A 20,731-nucleotide genomic window follows, 5' to 3' on the forward strand; every position below is an offset into this window, starting at 1 on the left:
ATCGTAGTCATTTTTGGATGTTACACTGTCCGAATGTGTACAAACCTTCAGGTATTTCTCTTTTAAGACCTGGTAGATTGCTGCACAGGTTTCGGGAACGAATTGCTGAATCGTAGACATTCCCACTCGGAACTGGTAAGAAAGGCTCTTGAAGCTTTCTCCTGCAAAGAATACAATCACATAACGACATTAACAATTTTCCACACATTTTCGAGAATTAATCATCAAGAACAAAACAAATTTTAATGTATTATCATATTATTATATTTTAAATGCTGTATCCTGTCAGGTAGGCTACAATTGCCATCCGTAATAATCAATTTCATTTCACTATTATAAAGTTTAATAATACACCAAAATGTACACAACGGAAAAGGTGTTGTACTGCAATGTTAAAACAAAGAATAACCTTTAGCTTGCTTACCTGTTGCCAGGAACCGTAGTGTTACCATCAGACGTTCCCCAACTGAGATACAATCCCGGTAGTTTGTGTTTTTCCTCTGTATAATTGGAGTGATAAGTTCCTTTAAAGTGTTAAATTGAATCGGAAAAAGCCGTGCAAAATTTTTAAAATCGGAGGTTTCATCTAGTTCCAGCTCTCTACACAGGTTCGGGAAAGCCCCATGAGCCTGTTTCTGGAGAATCCATGGTTTCACCCATTTAGTGCGCTTTCTGCGTATTTTTCGCGTCCGATTATTTCTTTCCTTTTCCACAAGCAAAATACCAAGGGCTGACAACGCCAGTGCCATTTGCAACTTGTCAGCCATTTCCAAAAAATCACAAATCCGTCTGTGGATGGCGAGACTCTGATTTGCTTGATCTTTGTATATGGTTTGGATCCCTGTAGCTTCTTCCGGTTTCCCGCTTTGAGTAACTACTTCCAAGACTACTGCCACCTGCTGGTACGGAAAGGTATTTCCTACGCAGGCGCAGAACGGACGTGCTAGTTGGCCGTCAGGTGTCAAGAATCGGTTTGGTGTGTCAGGGCAAATCTGGACACAGACGCTGCCGACGTGAGGCGATCCTGCAATCTGTTTTCGTTGCCACTAGTTCGTCTGCGTCGGCTTGGTGTGTTCCAGGCTTTATACAACATTAGGAAGATAAGACCCTTCCTATCAGAGCAGCCCACACAGCTCTTGTTTTCTCCAGACTGGACTATTGTATTTCTCTCTTAGCAGGCCTTCCGGCATGTACTATTGAGACTCTGCAACTGATCCAGGATGCTGCGGCAAAAGTAGTCTTCAATGAGCTTTTTTAAGGCTTGTTACAGCACTTGAATACTGTTACCCTTATATAGGTCTGAATTGCTTCTATTTGCTATTTTCATTTGTATGTTTTTTTTTTATGTAATGTTAATGTAACTATCTTCTAAACTAAAAAGAAAATTGTGTGATCTTTGGCGTATGCGACGCCATGAACTAAATTACTCTAATTTAAAAACAAAATTACTAGGGTTGTGAAATACTCCAAAACTAATCTAACAACAAGAACACCAATCTAATCCAAAATCAAAGCAAACAGCAATGTAATAAATCAGATCAGAATTGATCTGAAATAAAAACCTTTTGTAACATTATATGCAATACCATTAAAAGGCTTGTCAATATAATTTTTATTTTAATTTTTTTATTGGGGTGGGGGGTTATTGTAGAAATTAATACTTCTATTTAGCAAGGATGCTTTAAATTGACAGACATTTATAATGCTGCAAGAGATTTAGATTTCAGATAAATTCTGATCTTCTGAACTGATTTGCTGCTTATGATTATTATCATTATTATTATAATTGAAACAGCTGAATATATTTTTTTCAGGTGTCTTTGATGAATAGAACATCAAAGACACCTGAACAAATTATATTCAGCTGTTTCAATGATAATGATAATAATTATGTTTTTTGGAGCAGCAAATCACTACATTAGAATGAAATGATTTCTGAAAGATCATGTGACTGGAGTAATGATGCTAAAAATTCAGCCTTGAAATCACAGGAATAAATTACATTTTAAAATATATTAAAATAAAAAAGTTTTTTAAAATAAATAGTTACTGTTTTTTGCTGTACTTTGGATCAAATACATGCAGGCTTGATGAGCAGAAGATACTTCTTTAAAGACAATGTTACTGTTCAAACATGTTTGAGTGGAAGTGTATATTGTGAATAAAATGAATTTATGAAAACATCTAATCACTTAACTTGATTTTGTCTCTTATCCTTGTTACACACTTACGAAAGGAGATGTTATGCAGAATGATGTGTCCTTCCGTTAATTTTCATATAGTAATTTAATGGTTTCTCTGTCATCTCATTTTGTCAAATATATCTATTTGTATAAATTAATTATATAATAATTGTATTTACATAATATTATTTCCCAAAGCTGAAATGATTAGACTATCTTTTATTTATTTATGTAAAACAGTATTTTAACTGTCTAAGATAAATCTAAGACATATAAACTAGGACTGGGACTTTAACGCATTAATTGAGATTAATTAATTACACAAAAAATAACGCATTAACTCAGATTAATTAATTACAGAAAAAAAATTCCCGCATTTTTAATAACTTATTTTTGCACCGGGAACGTTTCTCACTGGATGAGTTTCGGCGGACCGATTATACTGGAGCACCAACTAGCGTTCGCATATGACTGCAGCACATCGAGCCTCAAGTATCACCTCAACTCAAAACATATAGCAGCTAGCGTGGACTTTACACTTTATGTTGAACTGTGTATTATTTTTTTGGTGCAACTGGCACTTTATGTTGAACTCTTTATTGTTTTGGCCAAGGTTATTGAGAGTTGGACTTAGTATGTTATGGCCTTTGAAGCAACAGAGAGCTGTTTTCTAATAGTCAGGGTTTCCAATGTTCTGAATGTAATTGACAGTATTGTGTTTTACTTAAAAAAACACTTTAAAGAAGGTTCCAGCACCTATTTCACGAGTTTCTGAAATGTACTATTTCTAAATTGTTTCTAAATATGCTATTGCTACACTTAATGGCAAAAATTGCACTGGTCTGCTAGACTTTGTTGAACAAAAATAAACCATATTTTTTGCTTAAGCTTATGTATTCAGTCATTATTCAATGGTATACTATAAATCCATGTGAAAAAAATTACTTCTCACTGTTCTCAGGTCAAATATTTATATACGATTAAAATGCGATTAATTTCGATTAATTAATTACAAAGCCTCTAATTAATTAGATTAATTTTTTTAATCGAGTCCCGGCCCTAATATAAACTAATCTAACACATAAGCACACACACACTCACACATTCACACAAGTTGCAGGTAGATCGAAAGTTAGGGAAAGATGAGTTTAAGAGAATGGAAATGTGGAATCCCAAGTTTACAGCAATACGTTAAATTGCATAGACATGAACAGCCATCAATCACTTAATTAACCCTCGCATTGAGTTCCTCAATGAGGTTAAAATTATATTAGATACACCAGTACAAATGTCTAAAAGTACATTGCCTGTGCAAAGGTGTCCCTTTGTTGTCGTTGAAAGGGGGTTTCCGATGTCGCTGATTGGCTGGAAGTTCAGTAATCGCTGAAGTGACGTCTTGGGAAGACCGTGGTTGGGCGTTGGCTGAAGATGCAGAGTTGTGTGGCTGGTTGAAGTTGAACTCGGTTACAAAACTTAACTCAGAACACAAAACTCTCAAATGGAAAAGAAAAGAAGTAAAGTTTGACGAGACTAGGTGGTGTTTCTTCTCATTGTGGCTAAGTAGCAGCAGGCGTGCAGGCCGAAGCACGCTGGAACCGCGCTCAAAGAACAGTGATGACAAACATCATGGCTAAAAGCTAGAGCTAAGAAGCAAAAGCTAAAAGCAAACTAAAAGCAGGCATGACTAATAGCAGAAGCTAAACGCATAGCTAAAAACTAAATGCAAGCTTTTATGGTGTCCTAAGTATTTAAACTGGCCTGTTGGCCACACCTCAAATGTTGTCTTGACCAATAAGATATTGTCTTTGCTCGGGGGTATCATAAATCATATGTTATCTTATCAAGCACATGGTCCGAATTTTCCCGCTCTTGCAGGGTCTAATTTTGGACATGATTCCTAACAAGAATATGATACATTTGACAAATAACTGATGGTCATGACTGTTTCAAGCAAGCAGATTCAATCACACACATACCAAACAGGATTATGAATCTTTAAGCTATCCCATAGTTATTAAAAGACATACACAATAAGTGATTGTAACATGATAGTCAAATGTGTGGATTACATATAAATGAATATGGAGTGAAGCGATAGACTTATATTCATTTATAAGTCCATATATATGTAGAAAAGACAGTTTCTGTGTCATTATCTTTTGACAAAGATTTCTGTGTAGACCAGAGGTTCACAGGCCCTCCCCTCCCCTCCCCTCCCCTAGAAATTTCAGTCTGGTTCTGCTAGGTGGGGGAAGTCAAAGGATCTTGTCTAGTACTCTCATGGGTTTGCACGTGATGTCCGGCGTTGCCTATCAATTGCGAACAACAAATTTGACAATCTCTTCTCTGAATTAAAATTTTCAATAATTGTTCTAGTGGTGTTAATGTTGAAAGCTGTTCTGTGAAAGCGTTGGTTGGTTGGTTGGTTATCTTGCTTGGGACTTTTGGCACAGAATGTTTTATGACTTCCTGTTGCCTTCTGAGGAATTTGGCTCATGTTTCAACCACAGCCCTGATCGACTCTTTAATCGTCTGGTTCGAGTCAGATCGGCTACAATCGTTAGAATAATTGACTATCAAAATAATTGTTTGTTGCAGCCCTATTTTTTAAGTACTTAAAGCAGAACCAATAAGGGAGCTCTTGATAATGGTTGTGACACAGCTCTTGTAAATTAACATTACTTTTTGTTTGGTGTCTATCTGTTAGAAGCCAAGTAATCTCATATTACATTAAGTTATCGACCTTGCAGATGCCATAATCACACACAAACACTCACTCTCTTTTTTTATGGTGGGCGTTTACACAGTTGGTTAGAGCAGAGCTGATTGGGGAGAACGGAGGTGCGCTCACTCTATTGGTTAGTAAGACTGTCACTCAAGGGTGACAGCTCTGGAACAGAGTAATATCATGTCGCAGGCTTAACGATTAGCAAAATCACAATGTCTCAGATCGCGACTGTGATTTGATTAATTGGTGAAGTGAGGATCATCATAAGACCTTTGTGATGTTAAATTGTGAAGATTTTGAGTTTTTCATCAAGGGGTGTCTCTCTGGCGGCCTGACAAATTTTGTTGTTTTGTTGTGAAACAGGAAGTTGCTGTAACTCAGGCAAGCAATGTCTAATCTGCCCCAAGCTTCACATGTTTGACAAGAGTCCTGTCCTGAACACATCAACATAACCCGTATTCGGTTATAGCTATAGCACCACCTACTGGCAACAAGAAGTGACATGGTTAACACTGTTTTGGGCTCCTAGGAACATATTAAAAAGTGTCAGCAAGTGCTAAATAGGCTGGCAACATGCTAGAAACATAATAAAACATGCTAGCAACACTTAGCTAAGTGCTAAAGCATGCTACTAATGCAGTGATAAAGAAAGTTGCTGTATCTAAGGCAAGCAATGTCCAATCTGCCCTAAGCTTCACATATTTGACAAGAGTCCTGTCCTGAACACATCATCATGCCCAAATTCAGTTATAGTCATAGCGCCACCTGCTGGTAGCAGGAAGTGACATGGTTTACATTTATGGACTTCTAGCAACATAATAAAAAGCATCAACAAGTGTGTAATAGGCTGGCAACATTTTAGAAGTATGCTAAAAGCTAGCAACACTTAACTAAGTGTTAAAACATGCTATTAATGCAGTGAAACTAGAACATTACTATAACTTGTCCATACAATGTCCAATCTGCCTCAAACGTTTGATTAGAGTCCTGACCTGAAAACATCTAAAGGCTAATATTAAATTATAGCGCCACCTGCTGGCAACAGGAAATGTTGTTATTTTAAATAACCTAATCCTCAGGTCGTTTGACTGAATGCTTGGTGATTAAATATGCTTTAAGGATTCAAGTGTGCAGACAGTTTATTATTTGAGATTTTCAGTCTTGTTTGTCTGGCACCTTGGTGATCGTGAGTGCGGTGTAACTCCTCCTATATAACTTAAAATTATAACATAAACTTATAACATGTATAACATAAAATTTCTGATCTGCCCTAAACTTCACGTTTGATAAGATTCCTGGGCCTGTACTCATAAAGATTCTAAGAATCCTCTCAGAAAACTCTTAATTTAGTTTAAAACCTTTTACGTTGGAGTCTTAGCTTAACCCTCTGGGGACGGATTAGGCGGTACCGCCCAAAATGGCATACTTTTACAAATGTGTAGTTATCTCAAAAACTATTAATGCTAGAGAGATGCGGGTTTTTTTGCCGTCTTCCTCAGACTCCGCTGAAAACAGCGGTGTCCAGTTTGTATATTAAACACTTCCCTTATTGCGCAATACCACTGCGTAAACAGGCCAATGAAAACGATTGTGCTAGGCAGATTCAACACGCAACAGCCAATGGAAAAATTGCCGCTGGGAGGAGTCTTTTTCTAACCCAATCAGAGGAAGGTTATGTCTTCTAGCGATTCAGAGGACTCTGTAGCTCTGCTGTAGCCTTGTAAAAGCTGGCTGGACTAAAGTAAAAGACATGTAATCAATAAGCGTTCAGAGAATCAGCATCAGGGTGGAGAAAGCAGAACGCGATCGGAGTGTTACAGAGAGCGATCGGAGTATTAGCGAGCACAAAGAGCTAAATTCGAGCGATCGGAGAATCAGCATCACGTGGAGAAAGCAGAAAGCTATCGGAGTGTTAGCGAGCACAAAGAGATAAATTCGAGAGAGATACAGCATTATTACAGAATTGTTTTATCAAAATGGCAAGCAGTAAAAGATTTACGGCAGAACAAGCTCTGGAACAATCACTGGAAAGGCCTGGAGAGGCCTTGCTTTGCTCACTGGCATGCCTAGGACTGTTTTTTAAAAAAGTTAATTATTTAATTGTTCTTTACACATTTGATTAAACAATAACACATTTCTGTCAAGCAAAGAGTTTGAAAAAATATATTTTCTTTGTTCAAAAACTGTTCTATATTGTGTGTTTTTCAGTAATAAATGACAAAAAACTAATTTTCCTTTTTGAAATTCTCTAGTTTATTGTAAAATTTTTCACTCATACTTCCTTTATATAAACATATTGCATGCATGCTTATGGTAGCTTAGGGTCTTCTGAATCCATAGATACCAAACACAGGGTGTTCCATCTCCTTTACATATGATTTATAAGCCCAAATATAAAAATAGAGAAAACAGACCAAAAAGGGCTTAGTCCCAAAAATAAAAAAAAAACGCCTAGGACTGTTTGTAAATAAAGTTAATTATTTAATTGATCTTTACACATTTGATTGAACATTAACCCATTTCTGTCAAGCAAAGAGTTTGAAAAATATATTTTTGGGTCAAAAACTTTTAACTATTGTTGTGTGAGGTAGGATTTTCAGTAATAAATGACAAAAATCTCATTTTCGTCTTTGAAATTCTCTAGTTTATTGTAAAATTTTTCACTCATACTTCCTTTATAGACATATTGCATGCATGCTTATGGTAGCTTAGGGTCTTCTGAATCCATTGATACCAAATACATGGTGGTCCATCCTCATTACATATGGTTTATAAGCCGAAATGTAAAAATAGAGAAAACGGACCAAAAAGGGCTTAGTCCCCTAAGGGTTAAGAGCGATTAGGGATCGATCTGAGAGCAACTCTGAGTAAGGAAAAGACAAAAACTTTCATCTTAGTGAGAACGCGGGGTTGACCCCGTTGCTATGTATGATACAATCTTTTGAAGACTGTGATTGGTTGGTTGTCCAACCAATGAAAAAAATTTATTTTAAGTATAGTGTCTATTCTAATTCTCACTTTGAATTTACATGCGTAATTTATCCTATTTGACCGTTCTCTCTCTCTCTCACACACACACACACACACACACATTATATGTGTGTATATCCTTTTTTTATTTACCATGCTTTTAATTTCCTATAAGATATTTGATTGGCTTAGAATGATAAAAATTGCTCGACTCTTTCCAATTACAGTGATTGCTGTCCTATTTAAGTGGCGGTTTGAATGTTGGTTTTAATGTATCAAACATGGAATCAAAACCAAGAAGGGCGAGAAAACCAAACTGGACAGAGGAACAGTGTTTACTGTTAGCCCAGTTAGTGGATAAACACAAGGCCATTCGTAAAGGAAAATTCGGACCAGGTGTCACAGCAAGGGACAAGAAGCAGACATGGGAGCGTATAGCACAAACTATTAACGGTTCATTCCCTCTGCTTGTGCGCACCTATAAATTTGCTATAGTGTTGCACGGTGCACCGATGCTTCAAAAGTATCGTCATACGTCAGGATACCTAAATTTATTAGTATTGATACTTCAAAGAATGACTGAGTTCCAGATTTGAAAGAGACGTATTTCATGTTGGTGAAATGCACGCTTCCAGTGCCTCCCTATGGACGTCTGTGTTTTCTTTTCACGCAAGCAGCAAAAAAGCACTACAGCGAGATGTCTGCATTAATGGCTTTACAAAACTGATTTGACTTTACTAAAATGTGTGCATAATCACATTAAATAGTTTAGATAAGTTGTTCAGATGAACAAAGCACGAGATTTTTTTGCATAATTAACATTTTAATTGTTTGGTCAGACAGTTCATATATAATATTCACATTAATCGGGGCTTAAACATGGAGTTATGTTCTGTATGCTAAATATGAAAACGAAAAAAGCGTATCTGCACAGCACCTATAACTTGCTTTGTATCTGCTGATTGCTGATCGAGATTTACATGCTTGGCTCACTCATTTCATTCATAAACGAGATGTATCAGATCATTCAGCTCGTTCACGAATGAGAAGGTCCCTCGATCTCGTTCAGTGAAGGGCAGATTCGTTCACTACATTCAACAAATCACATGCTCCGTCACATCTTGAGTAACTCTTTGACAGGATGAAACAGTTCACAGAGCTGTCCACGAGCTGCGCATGCATTGCTAATAGCGCCGAGCTCGCGCGCTGCTGTGGAGGGAGGAACTTTTACTGTCTATGGGAACTTCAGTGAACAAGAGTCTAGTAGCAACGTATCTTCCGTGATGTCCCCGATGCGCGGGTCTGGGTGGGTAAAGAAATGTTACTTTATTTGTGGGCTGGGGCGGGCCAAATAATTTCATAAAAGCGGGACCCGCATCACTAGACTGCATCTGCGAGCACAAGTGATACTGTGGCCGCCGGTCCACGACTGGTAGAAAAAGATGACGCTCACTAAAGATGACGCTCATTAAAGCTCACTGGCTTTAGTTTTCTCCTCTGAAAGAAAAGGTTGCACAACTGACAGAATACGTTACAATATCTGAGATATTGCTGCTACATTTGATTAGCTTTTTTTTTTTTTTACTTGAATGCCATTGCTTAAATTGATATTATTTATCTTTTGACATTTAATCTTCTGAGTTCAGAATCATTGTTTAATATAATCGCTGTTCATATTTTTATTCAAAGTTCAGAATCAAGATAAATTTATTACTCTGTTTCTTATGATAACTGAGATAATGCTGCTAAATTTATTCTTTCTTTACCTTGAATTTCATTGCTCTCATTTATTTTTTACATTTTTATATTTCGTATTTTGTTCAAATGTTTACTATATCTGCTGTTCATATGTTCATTTATTAGTGTGTTATATGATTAGAATGTTGTCCCGGTTTTAAAATAAAGCACATCAATAATATTTGAGAGTGTATTTTCCCTTTTCAGGAAAAGTATCGAAAAAGTATCGAAATCACAATTCTTGACTAGGTATCGGTATCGAAACAATAATTTTGGTATCCTGACAACACTAGTCTGCTATATTCATAAATGCAGTTTTTGGGCCTGAAAGGTGGGGAATGTCCAGTGGAAACTAAATGAACTGCGACACAATAAGATTGTGCTTTACAGAAGGTTGTGACAGACCTAAATCATCACTATTGAATTGTTGCATTTTCCCAGTTGCCAAATATTGTAATGTAGTGATTAATTTCTGGCGCTATGGCATTTCTGCGCTGTGTCGGAGATGTTAGCACGTCTCTAATAAGATCAGTCACAAACATGATCCCTGCACGATCTAATCTATAGCGTCTTATTAACTCACTGTCATCCATTGTCTGCAACACATTTCTTCTGCCTCTTCTTCTTTCTGCCATTTTCTCCTCTGCTAAAGAAACTCTTAAGCTTCTTAAAAGTCCTCTTCTGTGCTCCTAACAAGTTTGACCTTAAGATCCCTTCTGAATTACTTTTCTCTTTACTAGGATTTTTTCTTTAATTTTAAGAGTAAACCCCCACATTTCTAAGAATTTTCTTAGAATTTTTTCACTAGGAGCTAATTTTTGCATTAAGATTCTTTATGAATACGGGCCCTGGTCTCAACTGATCTTTAGGCCAATATTTATTTAGTCTTAGCATCACCTGTTGGCAACAGGAATTTACTTCTTTTACACTAACTTAAACATGCAATGTCTAATCTGACCAAAACTTTGCATGTTTGGAAAGAGTCCTGGCCTGAACACATGTACATTTACTGTTGGCAACAGGAAACGTGGCTCAAATATTTACCATTTTATAATCATATGGCCCAACATTCACTGTTCTCCTATGGCAACCGGGTGGTGCTGAGCCCAGGTGCGAGGGCCCTTTCATCGCTTCTTGCAGCTTTAATTTATATTTTATCTGTATTTAATGTTCTACTGTTAGTGTTACCTGTTTACACCGAGCGTCTGATAGTAATGCAATTTAAATTCTCTGTATGTATGTACTGTACATGTGGAAGAATTGACAATAAAGCAGACTTGACATGACTTACGTTGTCTCTACATTAATTTGGAGATTCAATGTGAAGTTGTGACAATATATACAATAATTTATTTTCTGAAAATATGCAATCAATATTTTTTTTATCGATTGACAGCATTAGTCTAAATGTTTAGATGTCTGTTGTTTTGTGTAATTAAACTAGTATTTGTCTCTTTTTACCTCAGACCTGATGGCACTGAAAGAGGAGAGTCAAGGACTGAATGAAACGGAAGAGAAAGATAAAAATGAGAAACATCATGATTTCAAAACTAAAGAAAAATCAATTAGTTGTTCACAGACTGAAAAGACTCAGAAAATACAAACTAAAACCCTTAATTCCAACATAATTCATATTGGAGAGAAACCTTACACTTGCAAAATGTGTGGAAAGTGTTTTACACGGAAATATCACCTTAATGTCCACATGAGAATTCACACTGGAGAGAAACCTTACACCTGCAAAATGTGTGGAAAGTGTTTTACACGGAAAGATCACCTTAATGTCCACATGAATATTCACACTGGAGAGAAACCTTACACCTGCAAAATGTGTGGAAAGTGTTTTACACGGAAAGAGCACCTTACTGCCCACAAGAGAATTCACAGTGAAGAGAAACCATTCATATGCCCTCAGTGTGGAAAGAGATTTAAACAGATAAATGGCCTTAATGTCCACATGAGTATTCACACTGGAGAGAAACCTTATACCTGCAAATTGTGTGGAAAGTGTTTTACACTGAAAAATAACCTTAATGTCCACATGAATATTCACACGGGAAAGAAACCTTACACCTGTGAGCTGTGTGGAAAGTGTTTTACACGAAAAGAGCACCTTAATGTCCACAAGAGAATTCACACTGGAGAGAAACCTCACACCTGTGAGCTGTGTGAGAAGAGTTTCACACGAAAGGAAGATCTTGAGATTCACATGAGAATTCACAGTGAAGAGAAACCATTCATATGCCCTCAGTGTGGAAAGAGATTTAAACAGAAAAATACCCTTAATGTCCACATGAGAATTCACACTGGAGAGAAACCTTACACCTGCAAAGTGTGTGGAAAGTGTTTTACACATAAAAATAGCCTTAATGGCCACATGAGAATTCACACTGGAGAGAAACCTTACACCTGTGAGCTGTGTGGAAAGTGTTTTACACGAAAAGAGCACCTTAATGGCCACATGAGAATTCACACTGGTGAGAAACCTTACACCTGTGAGCTGTGTGAGAAGAGTTTCACACGAAAGGAAGATCTTGAGATTCACATGAGAATTCACACTGGAGAGAAACCATTCATATGCCCTCAGTGTGGAAAGAGATTTAAACAGAAAAATACCCTTAATGTCCACATGAGAATTCACACTGGAGAGAAACCTTACACCTGCAAAGTGTGTGGAAAGTGTTTTACACATAAAAATAGCCTTAATGGCCACATGAGAATTCACACTGGTGAGAAACCTTACACCTGTGAGCTGTGTGAGAAGAGTTTCACACGAAAAGAGCACCTTAATGTCCACAAGAGAATTCACAGTGAAGAGAAACCTTACACCTGTGAGCTGTGTGAGAAGAGTTTCACACGAAAGGAAGATCTTGAGATTCACATGAGAATTCACACTGGAGAGAAACCATTCATATGCCCTCAGTGTGGAAAGAGATTTAAACAGAAAAATACCCTTAATGTCCACATGAGAATTCACACTGGAGAGAAACCTTACACCTGCAAAGTGTGTGGAAAGTGTTTTACACAGAAAATTCACCTTAATGTACACATGAGTATTCACACTGGAGAGAAACCTTTTATCTGCAAACTCTGTGGAAAGAATTTCTCACATAACATATACCTAAAGAATCACATGAGGATTCACAACTAGAGAGAATCCGTTCGCATGTGGTCAGTGTGGATAGAGTTTCAGATATAAAGAAAGCCTTAATAATCACATTAAGTTTCATTCAAGAGAGAACAGTTTTAAATGTCATCAGTGTGAAATGAGTTTCACAGAGAGGAAACATCTTAAGAATCATGTTACAATTCACGTCTGAGAAAAGCCTTTACTGTGCCATCTCTGTGGAAAGAGAACTTTGCTCAACTGGAGGAAGCCTCAAGAAACACTTGAGAATTCGGCTGGTCTCCATGTTTGGAAACCCAGAGTCCCAGTCAAACGCAGTCAGTCCAGTATGGGATGACAACAGCAAAGAAAATACTATTTTGAAGAAAGTTTGTACACAAATTTGAGATGTGACTAACGGAGTTTAGCAGTGTGCTACAAATGGAGAAATTCTGATGTGAAATTGTAAACCGAAGAGATTCTTACAGATATGGAAACTCTTTTAAATATCTTGAAGGTGATAACTGATTATTAATTTCAACACTCTAGACAAGGGATAGGCAATGATGGTTCTGGGTACCACTGTCCTGCAGATTTTAGGTCCAACCCTAATCAAACACACCTGAACAAGCTAATTAAAGTCTCCAAAGTTACAAGAGCTACAGGCAGGTATTGGTTTTTTCAAGGTTTGAGCTAAACTCTGTAGGACATCGTCACTCCAGGACCACGTTGCCTATCCCTGATCTGGACATATTCTCTGTGTGGTGTGAAAGACTATGTCTAGTAAGGTTATCATGCAGCTATTGAATAATTGGATGATATTTTGTACTGAAATTTTATTTTATATAGCCCCCCTCCCAATTTTAGAAAACTTTTGGGGCATCATAAAGAGGAAGATGCGACAAAGAAGACCTAAGACAGTTGACATCCAAAGCAGTTTGACCAATAACATGTAGGTATTGTTCATAATTGACCAATTGTGGGGCTGCGCGTGAGAGGGTATGAACTACAAGGAACGATCAAAGCTGTGCCAACATGTGTTTGTTCGGTCGATTGACTTGAATCATTGCTGCACACCAATCAAAAAAAGACACCAAAGTAGGTTCGAGAGAGCAAATCGAAAGCATTAGGAGTGGTCTGCTCTGCTTTCTATAGCTCACGAATGTCACACAACTTGGATATTTTAGGCACATGTGGCGCATCTGGCCACTTTATTGAGTATAAACTGCTTACCTGTGCGCCCACTTTCCAGTGATCACTCCGGTGTATTCTCCAAGTTCCTGTTTTCCTTGTCATCCAGTTGTCATCGTGTGTATAAGTGCTCCATGTGTGGTTGTAGCTCCATGTAGCTTCGCTTTTCTGTTGAATCTCCATCTTACTATCACTCTCTGTTGTCAAAAGTGATCAAATATAAACTTAATTCCAACCATATATTCGAAATTATCTATCAAACTAATCTGACCATTCGCTTTGTAGCCGATCTGACTCGAACCAGACAAATTAAAGAGTCGATCAGGACTGTGGTTGAAACACGAGCCGAATACCTCAGGAAGTCCTAAAACATTCTGTGCCACAAGTCCCAAACAAGATAACCAACCAACCAACTCTGCATCTTCAGCCAACGCCCAACCACGGGCTTCCCAAGACGTCACTTCAGCGACTACTGAACTTCCAGCCAATCAGCGACATCGGAAACCCCCTTTCAACGACAACAAAGGGACACCTTTGCACAGGCTGTCTGTACTGGTGTATCTAATATAATTTTAACCTCATTGAGGAACTCAATGCGAGGGTTAATTAAGTGATTGATGGTTGTTCATGTCTATGCAATTTAACGTATTGCTGTAAACTTGGGATTCCACATTTCCATTCTCTTAAACTCATCTTTCCCTAACTTTCGATTTTCCTGCAACTTGTGTGAATGTATGAGTGCGTGCGTTTATGTGTTAGATTAGTTTATGTCTTAGATTTATCTAATAAAGCCTTATTCATATTGAAAAGAGAAGTATCTTGTGTTTTGTACTTACAAGTTAATGTCTTAAATTGCCGATCTTGTTACTGTGCTAATTGATATTGTTTTCACTATAGTTTGGATATTAATATCCAGTGCAGATTTGATGTTAAACGGCTCGTTCAGTGAATCGCAGGGCGTCTCAGTGATCAGCCATGAAACAGTGATTCTGTTCAAATTCCCTTTAAAATCTTAGCTAAATTGACCTGTTTCCCTTACAGCTTTAAATTTTACATTGCAAATGCTTTGCGCATACACCGCGTTAGCATTCGTTAGCTTGTCATTCACATTTCCACTCGCGCTTCTATTCGCATCTACTACAGTTTTCTTTTCTCTTGCCTCATTTCTTTTATCTCACACGCCATTTTTCAGAAGTTTATCAAAAAACATTGGTAAGTCAGAATCATTCTTCTTTCTCTGTTGGCAACGAGGGATTTACATGTGATAAATGCAGAGAAATAGCAAGGCTTACAGGGAAGATTTCAGAATTAGAGACATGCATCCAAACTTTAATTGAGGACAGTAAGAATGTTAGGGCTCTAGATACGGCTTTGGATGCGTCTAGCTCAGGGACTCCTGTACATTGTTAGGTTACGGAATCAGAGCCTCTGCAGCAGGGCAACTGGGTGACAGTGAGGCAGCATAATTGTGGGTCAAAACACCACTCTTCTGTTCCGATCAAAACATTAAACAAGTTCCCTCCACTCAGTGATGCACTCACTGAGAAACCTGATGAAAGTGCTCTAGTTATTGGTGATTCTATTGTACAGAACGTGAATATAGAGACACCAGCCACCATAGTCAAATGTTTACCAGGAGCCAGAGCGCCTGACATCTTGGCAAATTTAAAAGTGCTGGCTAATGCTAAACATTAATACAGTAAGATATTCACTAATGATGTTCGACTTTTCACCAGTCGGAGATCACTAAAAATAACATTAAACTGTTAACCTGCACCCCGACGCGGGCGTCCTCAATGCCCCTCAACTCGCAGGTGTCAGTGTTTACGAATAGATTAAATGAAATGGAACAAATTTAATCTTGACAAACTATTTATCATTATAAAGATCTAAGCCTCAAGCATCGATGACAGAACGCTGTTTTTGAATGGAAAGCTTATAAAGACTGTATTTGACTAGATTTGTGTAAGCAGTACACATCAAAACATGCACAATGGAAATGCAGTACATACCAGATTTGTCGTAATAACGAGTCAGAAACACATCCACAGCTGTAAATCCCAGTTTAGTTAGAAAGGTAAGGGTCCACTGAACGACATCTCATGGAGCATGTTTAGTCCAACGAAGCAATAACATTGTAATATGGATCATAATTCCTTTGTTTACATTTCATTTCTTCAGTGACAGAATTGTTTGCATCCATTATGGAATAACTCATGGTCAGAAACTGTATCTTGGTAGTAAAAAAAACGGCATGGTTTTGCAGCGTACAGTGTCACAAACAGAATGAGACAATCCACTGGAAAAAAGAATGAATGAAAGATTGGCGAAATGTAGTTTATTTGAATTTTGCCGCTCCCTCGTGACGCGCTCTGACGCACCTGTCAGCTGATGGATGCAGAACTTATAGCAATCGCCTTTTTCTTTGTTTCTTTTCATTTTTAACAGTTTTTATATATGTTGGAGTGTATTTTATGTTGAATGTGAATGTATCTGCATGATTACCATTCTTTTGAGTGCAAATCAGCCCAAATCAGCTCGCTATTACTGTATGATCACGGCTATCAAAGTGAACGCGTCTATATGAATAGAGAGAGTGGATTATTTACTTTATGGCACATTTGTGTTATTACCATCTGTATAAGTGGCCATCAGCACATCAGTGCTTATTTTCATTGTAATTCATTGTAAATGCTGAATTTCTAGCAATCTCAGGATGTTCTGTAATTGGCAAATAAAGTTAAATCTTTTTATTATTATTATTATTATTATTATTATTACTCAAATGATTCTTATTGTATTTTCTAGTGATCAAATAAATCACTTATGATGTCTAAGTTTCTGTCTAGTGTTTTATAATTGAAAAAAAAAACTATGCATTGGTATGTTTAATGACTAAATAGTTTGTAGAAGCCTTCAATACTATTGGTAAATATTTTTATATTTGGGGGGTGGGGGGTCTAGACATAGTCTCATAAAAAATATCTCATTTTTCATGCTATCTTATTCAGATTTGAAATCTAAACTCATGAGACATGTGACTTTCAACCCATTAATTTTCTAGATTGCTCCAGGTATCATTTAATTGTAACCCAGGTTAAAATCTTTTCAAAATATATATTAAATGTTTGTATATTGGTTCTGCTGTCCCCGTCCCTTTAAATTGCCTGTGTGGACTACGTGCTACGACTTCACGTAACCCCAGTCAATTGACTGAGCTTAGCCAATTACGCAATTGAGCACAGGTGTTTAATCAGACTGTGGCGTCTTCCTCATTCAGAGGCGTGGGGAAGCCCATCGACAGTTGTGGACAGAACAACTTAACTGGCTGCAGGGAATTCGTCACCGCCATCAGGTTATGTTTACATAGAGGAACTGGCCAGGCTCTCTCTCTCTCTCTCTGTCTAGAGATGAATGATGGCGAGCTGAATTACTATGGCTAGGAGCCTAACATCTGAGCAGCATCTACTGATACAGGTTGTCTGCAGCCTGTCTCCAACACACGTCTCCATAGACTAGCGCTTCAGTCCCACATGCACATCCTTTCCCTGGACAATAACCAATGGACTTATTAATATACATTCTCATAAAACTCTTGTGGGTTTGTCGTGTTAGTCTTCAAGAAACCAAACATCGCTGGGACAGTTTTATCCTTTTTTTCTTTTTGCTCTTGTGTGTGGTATTTGCTGTAATTTCTGTTGGTATATCTTGAACAATAACCTCAAAGTGCACTTGATTATAATCGGTTGAACTGCAGTCTGTAAATATTTTGTGTTTTTCCTATGTTTTTTTCTTTCATTATTTTTGGTTGTAAATATTGTTTAATCACTTTAATACATGGTACCTACACCAAATTTAAAATCATGTTTCTGTGTTACTGACCACCAGCTCCTATAGCCGAATTTAGACTTCTGTGATTTAACTAGCCTATATTGTTTATTTTCATAGCTACCTATTCAATTTATTATAGCTAATATTAATTACATAATATTGGCTAGCAGGTCCCAAAGACCCGTTACATCTTGGCGAGCCAGCCAGGAGCTGGTTTGTACAGTAACTAGCATTTTTATAACAGAAACTGTTCATTCAGACACACCAGTCCGTTTTTTTCGATGGAAGTTTTTGAAGGACTTGGGATAAAAATTCCTAATGCCGTCTTAGTGGATGGGCCGGTTGAAGGGAGTTCTTCTGAAGTTATAGATTTTCTTGATCAATATGGTGACATTAATCGCGATAACATTATTAATGATAGCGAATCTGAATTTAATCATATGCTCGTTGTTGAATTCGCATCGGGAGCGTCATTAGCAAAACTGTCTTCATGACTGCCGTATACATTTATTTCTGATAAAAATAATGAATTTCATATTAAGAATTTATCCCAAATTTACACTTCAAAGTTGGGTGGTTCAAAGACTGATACTTATTTATCTGACCTGAAAGAAATTGCTAAAATGTCTGGAAAAGATTATTTGATGGTTCTTGGTGAAATGATGTCTCAGATACAACAAGCTATATAGCACAGCTTCATCCCATTGGTGTAAATGTCCCTAAAATGGAACAAAAGATAGCTGACCAACCAAAAAGACCTCCAGAGCCATCTGTACCTCCTCCTGTACCAAGTCGAACTTTTGGTCCAGTGTATGCTCCCTTACAAACATCTTTCACTCCACCTGCTTCTGCCTCTCACAGTGCTGGTATGAACAGCACCGGGGGACGACCAATTGCACCTGGTGACCTTAACTCTCCTGAGGTGCAGCGCTATGTTGTGGAGCATGTGGTCCGGAGCAGTGATACATCTATGTATGCTACCCATCGGCTGAGACCGTTCTCTGGTAAAGTGCCCAGGTCAACCCATGAAATGGACTACGACACCTGGCGGTCTGGTGTTGAATTAGTGCTGCGTGATCCAGCCATCTCTGATCTCCAACGCACCAAACTAATTTGTGATAGCCTGCTGCCTCCTGCCTGTGACATGGTGAAACATCTAAGTCATGATGCGCTACCTGATGAGTATCTGCAGCAGCTGGATTCGGCGTATGGCATTGTCCAGGATGGTGAGGAACTTTACGCCAAGTTCATGGACACTTATCAAAATCATGGAGAGAAGCCGTCTGAGTATCTGCAGAGACTCCAGGTGGCACTGCAATGTGCTGTGAGGAGAGGAGGAGTATCTGAGAGAGATATGGATAAACGCTTATTGGCTCAATTCTGCAGAGGGTGTTGGGACAATGGACTGATTTCAGAACTTCAACTTAAACAAAGGAAATCAAGTCCACCATCTTTTGCTGAACTTTTATTACTCCTGCGAACAGAGGAGGACAGAGAAGCAACAAAGGAGCAAAGAATGAAACAGCACCTTGGAAGAAGCAAACAAAAGGTAACCACTCATGCTCAATTTGTAAATAGGCCGGATGAAGAACTAAATTTGTGCACTGCAATAACAAATTTCACCAAGGAGCTTTCACAACAGATGACAGTCATTCAACAACAGCTTGCCGCTCTCAACGCCAGTCAGGCCAACAGATATCAGCCAGTAGCTACGTATTCTGCCTCAAAGCAGTCTGAAACCGGGAAGACGGGGAGAAATGACAAATTAGCTTCTTCCAATCCAAAACCTGGGTTTTGCTTTCGTTGTGGGGAGGATGGCCACATTAAGCCTCAGTGTGATTCTGATCCGAACCCAATACTGGTTAGTGCCAAGAAAAAGCAGTTTCAAGACAGGCAGCAAAAGTGGCAGAGACAAAATTCATCTGAAAAGAATCAGTTAAACTAGTTCCAGTTCCTGGTGTGGGACACCCAGGGGCTGAGCAGGACCAAACTTGTCCTGCCAAGAGTAAGCTTCCTGTGAACTGTTTTGAATTGCAATCTACATCAAGGAGAGTACCAAAAGGACTTATAGGATCCAGATGTACTGCTGATGTCCAAGTTGCCGGTCACCAAGGTTCCTGTCTTCTGGATACTGGGTCCCAAGTTATGACCATTCCGGTTTCCTTTTATAATGAATATCTCTCCCATCAACCAGTTCAAGCCCTGCACGCACTACTCCATATCGAAGGAGCAGCAGGCCAAAATGTTCCATATCTTGGCTACATTGAAACTACAGTGACTTTTCCTAAAGACTTTGTGGGAAGCATTATTACTGTTCCCACTCTTGAACTTATTGTTCCTGATGTCAGACTAGGATTTCCCACCTCAATCCTAATTGGCATGAACACTCTTGAAATGCTCTACGACCAGTTTCGGCAAAGTGACAATTCTTCCTTCCAACTAAATGCATCCAGTTACCGAGCTGTATTAGAAACTCTCCAAGTGACCCATCAACAAAGCTGTAGTGGCCATCTTGGATTTGTAACTCTGCTCAGTAAATCCTCTGTGCTCATTCCTGTTGGCCATACTGTATTGCTGAAAGGCTGCGCTAAAGTCTCTGCCCTAGCAAGTCAGTATGCTGTCGTCCAACATCCAGATTCAGGCCTGCCGGGTGGTTTGTGCGTTAGCAGCTGTCTTGTCACCATGCCACTGCGTTTCCCTTACCAAGTACCTGTCATGGTGAGAAACGAATTGGAGCAAGACATCTACATACAACCTTCGACCATCATAGCAGAGCTGGGAGCGTATGAGTGCATTGTTTCAGAGCAGCATGTGACTAGTTCCTCAGCGCCTGGGACCAACAGTTCTCCATTAGTCTTTAACTTTGGGGAATCATCATTACCTCTGGAATGGAAGGAAAGGATCACCACCAAGTTGAATGCAATGTCCAATGTCTTTTCCCAGCATGACATGGACGTTGGCTGCTCTAGTCATGTGAAACACCAT

General features: G+C 38.4%; 1 pseudogene; it reads left to right on the plus strand.

Moving 5' to 3' along the window:
- The window catches only part of LOC127967793 (gastrula zinc finger protein XlCGF57.1-like), a 32,034-nt pseudogene extending 15,712 nt beyond the window's left edge, over nt 1-16,322 (plus strand).
- Nucleotides 16,323-20,731: the final 4,409 nt, after the last annotated feature.

This window comes from Carassius gibelio, chromosome A4 (genome assembly GCF_023724105.1).
Source record: "Carassius gibelio isolate Cgi1373 ecotype wild population from Czech Republic chromosome A4, carGib1.2-hapl.c, whole genome shotgun sequence".
Lineage (NCBI taxonomy): Eukaryota > Metazoa > Chordata > Actinopteri > Cypriniformes > Cyprinidae > Carassius > Carassius gibelio.